Below are 13,389 nucleotides of genomic sequence, written 5' to 3' on the forward strand. Positions count from 1 at the left end.
TCACGAATCACACACGTTGATATCAAACACGATGTGAAAATGGTGGATCCATGAACTAAAGCGGACATTAGAGACGGGGAGATACTGGGGCACGGGAGGAGGGAGAAGGCATAAGGATTGTGTTTTGTCTCTTGTGCGATTAACTGTCTTGATTAGAGTTATATTGTTATCTATTTTGGTTTAGCTTATAAAAACCCTAACTCTAATCCTCCGTCTTTCTTTATAGGTTTGACATTTCGGGTAGTTAGTTATTCAACCCATAACCTGAATAAATTCTAACATCTCCCACTCGTATGTAATGGAACATATTTAATCCCCATCTCAATCCCATCCATATTGTTGAAAATAGTTTGTGTGACCGGCATATTATTGAGAGCTCTAGTGCTATATACTCGTTCGAACATATAGCTGCTCGATGTGCATTTATCAAATTTGGGACTATATACTCATTGGAAATATATAATCTTTATATTTGAACATGAATCATCCCTAGTGTATGTTTTATTCTAGATTCCATATCATATCCACTCTAATAACATTGATCTTTACAGTTCTCTTTGTTTTTCACAAATATGCACATATGTATAGGTGTCCGGACAGTGAAATACAAAAAATTTTAAAATGTGAACTTAATGGATATCTTTTCCTCTTGCTTTATTCTTTCCATCATAGTCGAACTCGCTTATCCAGTCAAGTTCTTTTTTGTTGGAATTAGCACATCAACTTAAAGATGACATTTTCAAGATAGCCACATCAAACTATATTTCCAGAATAAGTTAAAGGTCTTTAAAAATAAGGAATGTCGAGAAATTATGATTTTATGATGTAAGTCTCACATTAGGAAAAGGCAAGATCATCCATTTTTCCATCTTGTAGTCGGTAAAGCACACTTGGTATGAAACATGTGTTATGGTGTTTAATTCTTTCTTGGAAAGAGGAACATGTCTCTCATCTCAACACCATACAGAAGCATAGATTCAGATGTAACGAAACATCTAACTTTAGTATAATACATATAATGATTACTTCCAACTGTATAAACAGAAGGTTTTAAGTTGTCTCAAACTCGCCTTTTAGATTTTACTTAATCTGTTTCATACACATGTAGTGTACGTGATCATCTTGCACCTTGATGAAATTGCTTTCATACCTTATGCAATGCGACTTCTGTTATTGAACATCCTCTCGAATTGTTCAAAAACAACTTTATCCTTCTATTTGTCACCATGTGACAAAATAAGGGTAAACGCTTGTGTGAGTGGGCTATTTTTTCTATGTGACATACATTGTATCATTTAATAGGGAACATTAACAAAAAAAAAATTGCACTCATGTATTGAAAAAATTCATAAAACCTTTATTAATACATTATGTTCACAAAAATACATGAAAAACAGAAGTACGTATAGATCCTACGCAATCCTTAGGATCTGACATGTTTTGTATAAACATCTATCTTGATAGGTTTGGTAAGGGGATCTGCAATCATGTCATGAGTCAACACATATTTCATACTAACTTCTTTGTGTGCAATTAAGTTCCTAACAAAGTGGCACTCAATCTCTATGTGCTTTGTTTTGCTATGGTACCTATGATCCTTACCGAAAGCATAACAGATTAACTATCACTATTAACTACGCCAGGGATATTAAAGGTAGTAACATTCAAATGGTTTAGGAAACTATTCAACCAAACTGTTTCTTGAAGATATCTCAATATCCCTTTTAACAGTTGCCTAGTGTGCTTGTCCTGGATTGGACTGATATCTGCTTACCATCCTAACAACATGACAGATATCGGGTCTCGTACACAACATAACATATATTAGACTACCAACAACACTAGCATAAAGAACATTTTTCATCCGTTCTTTTTCTTCTTGTGTTTGTGGACACATGTCGGTACTAAGGGTGATGTCCTTAGTCATCGGGTTATCTACAGGCTTACATCTTTGTATATTGAAATGATCGATTACTTTGTTGATATAAGTTTCTTGAGATAGAGCCAACATATTCTTCGAACAATCTATTGAAATCTTAACTCCAAGAATATATACGGCTTCGCCATATCTTTCATCTTAAAACTCATACTTAGCCAAGCTTTGATATGGTTCACAAATCCAATGTCGTTTCCTGTTATGAGGATATCAACATATAATGACAGAATGATAAATTGTCTACTTGAGTGTTTCTTTTAAACACAGTGATCTTTTTCAATTAACTTGAAGTCATTCCAGATCGATTATCTAATTATGAAATCGAATATACCATTGTCTAGAAGACTTTTAAGACCACAAATTGATTTATTCAACTTGCAAATAACGACCCTCAAGTCGTAAAAAATCATCGATTTTGTACCCATAACTTGGCCACGTCCCTCTAGCGCGTCCACCATAAGTTTACAATCGGATTCTAAGATAACACGATGCCATCCTCCCTCACGCGCTATACATAGTTCCTGAACTGCAACCAACATTTCTGCAATTTTTGGGCTCAGCGTTATGGATGCCGGAATAGCCGCAGGAAGCAGAACGTCCCCCCAGCATCACGGATCACAACTCCAATCCCACCGTTAAGCCCGTCGACCCAGGAAGCATCAACATTTATTTTCACCAACGGATCAACAGGAGCATGTTAACCTTCACCTACTGCTAAATATGTAGAGACACAACGATGCACACCCGGTTGTCCGATGTTACCCCCTGCTGTACCAGCCTCCATTATGCCGTAATTTCGTCGCCCTCCAACGACGTCCTCAATCGTCCCATCTCTCGGATTATTTTCTTAAAATAATTTAATCAAATAATTCAAACTTTAACTCTAATTCCATTCCTTTCCCTAATTTAAAACTTTAATAATACATGATATTATTCATATTTGACAAACTAAACTAACCAACTAAAGTAACTCACTCAACCTTTTGTCTTCTCATCATAAATATGTATCATTGATGCAAATCCTGCGTCTACCTTTATCTCTCTTTTTTTTTTCTCAAATATTGTTTTTAGTTCTTTCTTTCTTTCCAATTATTGTTATTAAACAATGTAATTAAAAAAATTACAAATTCAGTCATCCTGCTCACGTTTGATTAAACAACGTTATCTTCACATAAAATTATTTCTAAAACTTTTTTTTTTTTATCATCGTCATCTTTATTTAATCTTGGATTATATACGAGAACTGAAAATATGTGATCACGCACAATTTTCCGATATTTAAGGGATTCGACCCATAATCTTTTATTTTTAAAATTTAATAACATGTAAATGCTCAATGCTAATTGAATATATTTTTTTAAGGTTAATTTCAATAAGTGTTTTATGTTTCTCTTTTTTTTTTTTTTTTTTTTTGCAGATAGGTACTTTGTACTTTGTTTTTTAACAAATAAAAAATTGTACTTTTTTTGTTTGTGGAATTGACACAAACGAAGTCAGAATCGATGATGTGTCCAATGGCAGTTTTGCCATTTTAAAAAATCGGTATATATTAACCTTTCAAATTTATATACCGATTTTTTAAAATGGCAAAATTTCCCTTGGACACGTCATCGATTCTGACTCTGTTTGTGTCTCATCCTCAATTCCGTAAATGGAGAAATGTACAATCCTTTATTTGTTCAAAAACAAAACACAAAAACGTATCTGCAAAAAAGTGAAACCACAGAATACTTAATGTAAATGTATTATTTGAATTAGATTTTTTTTTTCACACAGATGAATTGGGATATTAGATATATATCATATACTTAATTCACATCTAAAATGAAAGGAAAAATTGTAAAAGTGGATCAAATTAGAGCTTTATTTACATAGATCAATTATCCAACACATTATATATCTAGACTATTTATTTGTGACTTTTCCAAAATATTCTTCATACAGTATATATATAACAACTTAGAAATTTCTTACTATTTCTTCTTTTCTTTTCGTTTGTGAACTTGGACTCCGTTTTTAATTATCAATTCATATATACATAAAATCTTTCTTTTTGCGAACTTGGTACTCCGGTTTTAGTATTTTGTACGTTTTTTCCAAGATAATACTTTCCGAATATGATTTTACTTCGCATTTTCGCAAACAGCGAAGCCTGCGAAGAGAAATACTACTTCGCAAAATGAGTTTGCTTCGCAGTTTTCGCAAACTGCGAAGCAAAATCATGTGCTGAAGTAGTATTTCCCTTCGCAGTTTTTGCTCGGATTTCGCAGTTTAGAAAAAATGTGAAGTAGTATATTTTGTTATTTGCCTAAAATATACATAAGTAAACAATATGTATAGCAAAATGACATAAAAATCATAACATTATCAAAATTTACAACAAGATTGCAATAATAATTCAAACTCTAATCCTAAACCCTAAACCCCAGTAATGACATGAGCACCAGTGTACCACAGTACACCCTAATTGGAGTGCTTCCAGGCTTTACAGAAGCAAGAAAAATCAGCAGTGTTATACAAAATTAATGGCCTTTGGGAGGAAGTTCATAAACAAAAAGGAACTAGAACAAACTGTGTAAAAGGCGGTATACTGAGCTAGAATGTGTACATCTTCTCTTAAATGAGTTTGCTTCGTATTTTTGCGAAATCTGCGAAGCCATTTTCTGAAGAAATTACTACTTCGGTGAATGAGTTTACTTCGCATATTGCGAAATCTGCAAAGTCATTTCTGGACAAATTACTACTTCAATGGATGAGTTTGCGTCTTTTTCCATTGAAATCGACAATAAATATATGATAAACACATAAAAAAATTCATTTTTGCAAAGAAACAAATAGAGGGAGAAGAAACAGGAAGATGAAAAAACATGAAAATGAAGAACAATGCCTTCAATTCGCACAAGATGAAAGAAACAAAGAGAGGAAGAAGAAAGAGTAAGATGAAATAATGATGAAAGATTCGCACAAAAAGAAAGGAAGAGATGAAGATGAAAAGTTTGGGTATTTTGAGAAAGTCACTGATAAATAGTCTAGATGTGAAATGTATTGGGTAATTGGTCTAAATATATAAATGCGCCTCCAATTTGACCAAATTTTATAATTTTCTCAAAATTAAAACATTACGACTGAATACAAATTTTAGTTAAATTAAAAATTATTTTAAGCTTAATGTCGATGCTTTCGTTATTTCAGGATCTGGTCTACTCGGTTTGGGTGCTGTTATTTGGGACAGACATGGAGTTTTCCAGCATGCGTTTTCGAAGCGTATTCGAGGTAATTATTCACCTAGGGACGGGGAAGCATTGGGTGTAAAGGAGGCTCTCAGTTGGTTAAAAAGCCTCGGCTTGGACAATTGCGAAGTAGAGTCTGATTCCGCCTTGGTGGTGGAACATTTACAACAGCATTCTTTCATATCCCCATATGGCTTTCTTATTGACGAATGCAAGTGCCTTCTTAGTTCTTTTAATGACATTAGAGTCAGTTATGTTAGTCGCTCTGCTAATAAGGTTGCCCATCAGCTAGCGGGTATATCTTATTCTCTAGCTGAGCATTCAGTTTGGTCACATAGACCTCCTGATTTTCTGCTTGATGATTTGTACTGTGATGTTTCTTCTTAAATGATATGGTTCTTGTTTTCAAAAAAAAATTATTTTATCTAATAAATTATAATATATAATTTTAAATTAAATTACAGTGTTATACAACAAAAAAAAATTATTTTGTTCTTCTAAAAAAATGTTTTGGAAAATAATAGCAGGATTAGTCGCTATTTTTCTCTCAATTAATTTTTTTTATATACACTACACGGACTACACGGACCTATGAGGGTGAGCCTTGGCGCAACGGTAAAACGTTGTTGTCGTGTGACCAGAGGTCACGGGTTCGAGTCTTAGGAGCGGCCTCTTGCCAATTAAATTGGCAAGGGAAGGCTTGCCCCCAATACACCCTTGTGGTGGGACCCCTCCCCGGACCCTCGCTCAGCGGGGACGCGTAATGCGACCGGGCCGCCTTTTACACTACACGGACCTAACTTAAACAATTAGAAACCCGTATATCACTTAGGTTAACTCTAATTAGTTTTATAAAAAAATTTATTAATTTATATTTTACACGGACCTAACTTAAACAATTAGAAACCCGTATATCACTTAGGTTAACTCTAATTAGTTTTATAAAAAAATTTATTAATTTATATTTTAAATATAATCAGTATTTGCTTTTATTTTGCTAAACAACACTCAAAATTAACATATTAAACATCACAACTTTAAATGTGTACGTGTGTATTATAATTGCTAATATATACATACCCAGTCACTTTCTCTTAATTTTGGACGTAGGATTTCATTTCTGCCAAATCCTCATTTCTTATAGTTGTTAGTCAGGATCGGTCGTTATAGATATATGATCTATCAACATTCATTTAAACCAACATATCATACATGCAGAGCCGGCTATAATACCAATTATACGTCACATATTTAAAATACATCTACATGTATTAGAAATACATCTTACATCTTTTTAGAACAAACACCTTATTAATATACTAAAATTATCTCTTCTCTATTTTCGATATGAGATTCGATTTATTTCTGTCCTCCACATCTTGCTCTTTGTTCATACATTTTGCTCGGACATCATCCATTCTAGATCGAACCGCTAAATAAAACCACATAACATTTTATTTTTACTATAAATTAATAAGTTTTTCAAAGAAATATCATTACATTTGTGTTAGCGATATTTTGCGAATATGCTAATTTCAACCTTGTCACGTGTGGTTAGGGTGCGGGCGTGCCAGAGAAATTATTTCTCAAAATATTAAAGACGATTAAGTTTATGGAATTGCGCGCCAAAACTTGAAATCTTAAACGAAGCGATTGGCGAGGGACGCAAGGATTGAAAAAGTCCCTCTTGGGTCTCGAGCGCCGTTATAAAAACTTTGCTAGATAAACTATTTTATTTAAGCTAGTGCGGGTAAATTGAAGACGAGAAAATAAAGGAATGTAAAGTGCGAAATTGACACGAGATTTGATGAAAATTGGTATTTTATTGATTGAATAAGTGTTTGAAACATGAAATTGGAAATGAATTACAATTGAAGAACTTCTATACTAAACATATAGCTAATTCAATTGAATTGGAAAAAAACAAATCAAATACGAGGAATTGAAATGCAATTAAATTAAAATTGGAATTCAACAACAAACTCGGAGCCACAATAGCTATCTCGGATTGATGTTGAATTTTAGCGTCGGCGTGAGGTCCTTGGAGAGCTGCAATCGGTCGGGCCCGTACGGTATATGCTTGGTGCAATGGCAAAACGTTGGTAGGCAAATGGGGCAGATTTAGACCTTAACTTCGGGAGGTTCGTTTGGGTGCTTAAGAACGCGAAATTGGACGAGTAAATAGTGTAAATTGAACTTCAGAATGTCAGGAACAACTTTGTATAAGGGATCAAAGGGTAAAACAGACTTTAAATAGACGTAATTGAGGATTAAAAGTGACTGGATGAATCTGGAAAAATCTGGGCAGAATAGCTAAAAGAATTTGGGCTGGAAAGATCAGCTTGTAACTATAGTTTCTGGGTACGGAATTGGAAAATTAAATATACTAGATTGAAATTCAGGACGTTATGAACAACTTTGTCGAAGGGATCGAAGGCAAAAAATAACGTTAAATGGACGGAATTTGGCTTTAAAAAAGGTTGGACGAATCTGGAAAATTAATTTGAAAACAGAGCTTTGGCTAGGAATTGAGCAAATTAAAGGCTTGGAATGCTAACTTGAATTGGGAAACTTGAAAAGAAACTTGAATTAAGGCTAAAGGAAGCTTAAAAGAGGGATTGAAGCTAAGAAAAAATGAAGAACAAAAGGAAGAACTTGAAGAACTTAAAGAACTTAGGAGCTAAGAACTTGAAACTAAGAACTAGAAAAGAGAGAGAGCAAATGGACCTTTAGAGAGGGGTTTGTGTTTGTGTTGAGTGTGTCTTTTAATGAAGGGGAGGGAGTCTATTTATAGTTTTTTAGAGTGGCATTTTGGTAAATAGTCAGTGGTATTTTGGTAAATAGTCACTAACTAACTTAACTAATTCCTTAACTTCCTCCAACTACCAATGCCACATCATCCCACTACCTCAACTTCCATTAACTTCCATTGACCAATTCCAACTGCTGCCGAGAGAGAGTTGACGCCCCGCGTATGTCCGACTACGCCCTGCGTGTTGGCGGACACTAGGCCTAGTGCGTTTCATTGATGGTTTCCACGCGTGGCGTCTCTGGTGTCGCGTCCCGCGTGAAGGAATACGCCCTGCGTATTGGTGGATACGCCCCGCGTATTCAAGCCTCTGATCTTGGAATGCTCTGCGAATGCGTCTTACGCACGGCGTATTGACAGATACGTCCCGCGTGAGAAATTACGTCCCGCGTAAGGTGAAGGACGCGCTGCGTGTTTGCGTTTTGACGTTGATTTCTCCGGACGCCTTGTTTACGCGCTGCGTATTGAGGACACGCCCCGCGTGGTGCCGGATTTTCTCACGGGTTGAAGCTTAGCTTACACGTGTATTATTTCTAGAAAATATAAACTATATCCTAAAAACATAACCTAAGCATTTATATACATAAAAAATAATTATTTTATTTTTTGGATCAACAATTTGCACAAACTTTCTAATAATTTTTCTATATATGATACTCAAACAAACAAGATTTCCATTTTAATTTTATTTTGCTTTGTTTTTTTAGTTCACATTTCTAGAAGAAGTTACAAATGGAATTATATAAATATTTTAGTTTTTTTTTCAAAGAGAGAAAATGAATGAGGACTTTGCAGTAAATGGTAAAAGGAAGGTTAATGCGTAGAAGTGACAAAGAAGAATATTTTACTAGTAGGAATTACGTATTGCCATGCCGGAGCCTTTACTCCAAGGCAATGTCAGGCCCACAACACATTACTACTTGTCTTTATATTCTTTCTTATCCTAATTTAACTATTTTTTTTAATAGGTTTATCCGAATTTTCAGTACGGAACTTATCGGACGCTATTTAGATGAGTCCTTTTCTAATTAAAACTTTTTAAATACATTATAACATCTTTCAAACAAAAAAGTACATTATAACATGAATTCGAAATCTAACTTAAATAAATTGAGGCTTTTAACCACTCAATCCAACTTTAATTATCTAGTTTAACCAGGTGCAAGCTATGTTTGCAGTGAGAGGCGAGTTTGAGAAAAATCTTATCTGGGTCAGTTGATTCCACCTGAATCTGGATGGGTTAAGATTAATTCTGATGGCGCCAGTAAAGAGAACCCTGGGTATGCTTCAGCAGGAGACGTAATTCGTGATCATCAAGGAGTCTGAAAATGTGGGTTTCTGATCAACCTTGGAATTTGCATTGCCACTCTTGCTGAATTTTGGGACATTTACTTAGGTATGATGCTAGGTTGGGATAAGACAAGTAATTACGGAAATGGACTCAAAAACCCTACTTGATGTTTTACTGGATAGCAGCGAAGTCAATCATCCACATGCTTGGTTGATCAGAACGTACCAGGATATGCGTTTGAGGCGTTGGGAGATTAAGTTGGTACATGTGTTTAGAGAAGGTAATTAAGCTCCTGACTGGATGTCGAACTTTGTAAGATTGTGTTCTTTAGATCGTCACGAGTGTGATGTACCTTCTGTATGCCTCCAGGATATTCTAGATGCAGATCCATCCACACGACGGATCTTAATTTTTCTTTGTTTGTTCTGGGCTTTGCCCTCCATTGTTACCAACAAAAAAAAAAAAACTACCCATATTACTAAAAATAAAGGTTAATATATAATTATATACTTGAATTACTTGTAACGTTATTTTATCGTTTAGTATATTTTACTTATACTTTAACATATCATATAATTAAATTTGTAAATTTGAATCTATCACATACTTTAACTTGTTAATTTTGGACTTTCCACATCCTTGTTTACTAATTTGGCAAGAATTAAAGATAAAAAGTTATATCATGTTAAATTTTAGAAATTTGTCAAATTAGTAAGGGTATATTTGGTTCAGCTGTTAACTAATAGCTGTTGCGGTTGCTGTTAGTTGTTTGCAGTTGCAATAAGCTGTTAGCTATTGCTGATTAGCTATTGCTGTTAGCTAGTTGTTTGTTATTAGTTGTTTAATTATTATGTTAACATTATATTGAACTGTTACTGTTCGGATTTAAAATGTCTAATATGGACATGTTTTAAATTAATCAACAAAGAAATTATAAAAGAGATAAGGTGAAAAAAGGCCCATAACGTTTACAACTATGAACAATTTTACTCTTAACGTCTAAAATAGTGCAATTTTATCCATAAAATTGACAGCTATGAGCAATTTTATCCTTAATATTGGCAAATTGAGTCAATTTCAGATATTATTATAAAACACATATTTTATTTCTTATTCTACACTAATTGCACAGTTCAGTTAGTTCTAAAAAAAGATTTCATGTTTTTTTGTAATTTAATAATAAAATTGAAAATTATTATTTATAAATTTGGTAAAATATTTGAATTTTTTTGTACAACTTGTATAAAAGACAATATTTTTTTTATTTTTAAAAATTCACGTCTAATCATATGTTTGTGATCTGTTACTAATGATGATAAAATGATACACATGTGAAGTGTAGATGACAATATTCATGATCAAGAAGACAGTTTGATAAATTATTTCTCAAATTGATCCAGCTTGTCAATGTTAGGAGGAAAATTGCTCTTGACTGCAAATGTTAGGAGTATAATTACATAATTTTAGATGTTAAGGGTAAAATTACCCCTAGCTATAAACGTCAAGGGTAGTTGTTGGCCCCAAATAAATAAATTTTATTTTCATGTATATAGAAAACTTATATTTAATTTTAGGGTATAGTTTCCAATTTTTATAAATAAAAATAAGAATAAATAATAATAAAATATATGCTAACCTATAGCTCAGCGAGCTGGAAGTCAGCTCGGCGAGCTAGAGGTCAGTCCTCGCCCAGAGCCCGTTTTCGGTCCACCGACTTTTCCAAACACACACTCAACACACCCAAAACCCCTTCCTAAGGTTCCTTCCAATGCTCTCTATTCTTAGTTCTTAGTTCTTGAGTTCTTTCTTTCTGTTCTTCATTTTTCTTAGCTTTAATTCCTTCTTTTAGCTTGCCTTTAGCTTTAATTCAAGTTCCAATAGCCTCTTTCCAAGTTTTTCAATTCAATCTAGCATTCCTAAGCCTTTAGTTTGCTCAATCATTAGCTAGAATTCTGTTTTCAAATTAATTTTCCATATTCGTCCAATTACTTTCAACGCCCGATTTAGTCAATTTAAAGTCATTTTTTGCTTTCAATCCCTTCAACAAAGTTGTTCCTGACGTCCTAAGGTTCAATCTAGTATATTTATTTGCCCAATTCCGTGTTCAGAAACTATAGTTACAAGCCTTTATAGCCCAAATTCTTGTAGATATTCTGTTTCCAGAATTTTCCAGATTCAACCAGTTATTTTCAACTCTCAATTTCATCCATTTAGAGCCCGTTTTAGCCTTCGGTCCCTAATAGAAGTTTGTTCCTCACTTTCTGAAATTGAGTTTAGCCTATTTACTTGTCCAATTCCGGGTTCTTAAGCACTCAATCGATCCCACCGAAGTCAAAGGTTAAATCTGCCCCATTTGCCTACCACACGTTTTGATATTGCCAAGATCGTATACCATACGGGCCCAACCGACCGTGGTGCATCCGAGGATTTCAAGCCGACATCAAAGTTCAACGTCCAGCCGAGATAGCTATTGTAGCTCCGAGTTTGTCGTTGAATTTCAATTTTATTTTAATTGCATTTCAATTCCTTATATTGATTTGTTTTTTTCCAATTCAATTGATTGTCTATATGTTTAGTATAGAAATCTTTCAATTGTAATTCATTTTCAATTTCATGCTTTTTGAACATATGTATTCAAACCTTGATCAAATCAATAAAATGCCAATTTTTTCACCAAATCTCGTGTCAATTTCACACCTTTAATTTTTTTATTTTACCCGTCTTCAATTTATACGCTTAGCTTAAATCAAAATAATTAATCTAGCAAAGTTTTTATAACGGCGCTAGAGACCCAAGAGGGACTTTTTCAATCCTTGCGCCCCTCGCCAATCGTTTCGATTAGAATTCATGTTTTCGGCACACAGTTTCACAAACTTAACCGTCTTTAATAATTGAGAAATAATTTCTCTGGCACGCCCGCACCCTAACCACACGTGACAATGTTGAAATTAGCATATTTCGAAAATATCGCTAACAGTAGTTTTGTACCTTATCCTATTATAAAATAAAAATGTGTTACACAAATTAATAAAAATAATCTATATAAAAAAATAAAAAAAATAATTGAACGCAACAAAACCTTGTTCATCCGGTAATTATGTTATATAAATATAAATAATGTAAAGAAAAAACATATTTTGTGGAAATAAGAATGATAATTTTGTCAATAACAAATAACTACAAACATGTGTTTATGAAAAACTCCAAATAAGAGCTTTTCGTGAAAAGCTCTAAAATGCTGCAGTTTCCAGAGAAAATGTTAAACACTACGATTATATAAACCTAACCAAATGCTATATTTCATGCGGTTTGAAGTGAAACGCTAAACATTTATCCAAAAAGTTGAACCAAACACCCCTAAATAAAGGTGTGAGAGTTGAAAATTGATAAGTTTATATGTATAACAGGTCCAATTTGACAAACTCCAGTATATGATAGATCCAAGTACAAGTACAAAATATTAAACAATAAAAAATTACAAGTTTAAGTGTGATAACTTGCTGGATCCACTTTGATATTCTTTGCCGGAATTACCTGCAAAACAAAACCGGAGACAGGATCTTCGGGAAAACTCTCCGACGATCAAGTCAGTTTTTGTAAAAATGAGTCTATAATTTAGCAATAGCTTTGTGGGAAAAAATGTGAACGTACCTCCCCCCTTATTCTTAAGGCCTTTTATAGGTGTTTTTTGGGTAACCGCCGAGGGCGGTTACTCCTTAGTGGGCCACGTTCTGAGGGCGGTTACCCCTTTTTAGGCAATGTCCCTTTCGTGGCTTTCATGGCAACGAACGTGGTTCTGAGTGGGAGTCTTGACGCTCCGTTTAGGAATTCGGGGCGGTTTACTCGCTGCGCCCGCTTCCTTCATTCGGGTCCCGTCCAATCTTAGCCCATGGGGCTTTAATATGGGCTGGGCTTGCAAAATGAATATAACCCGTTTTGGGCTTCGCGGGTTATCACATGCCTCCCCCTTGGTCTAGCAAGAGCCCTTTTAGGGTCTTTTTATAGGGGACGCTTCGTCTTTGTCCGATTATTTCAAAGTTTTGAATTTGTGCATTTCCCCTCTTTCGTTTTCTCCGGCGTCGACCTTTTAATTCCGTTACTTCTTTTCCGGCGTTGACCTCTT

This window comes from Euphorbia lathyris, chromosome 9, assembly GCF_963576675.1.
Source record: "Euphorbia lathyris chromosome 9, ddEupLath1.1, whole genome shotgun sequence".
In the NCBI taxonomy this organism is placed as follows: domain Eukaryota; kingdom Viridiplantae; phylum Streptophyta; class Magnoliopsida; order Malpighiales; family Euphorbiaceae; genus Euphorbia; species Euphorbia lathyris.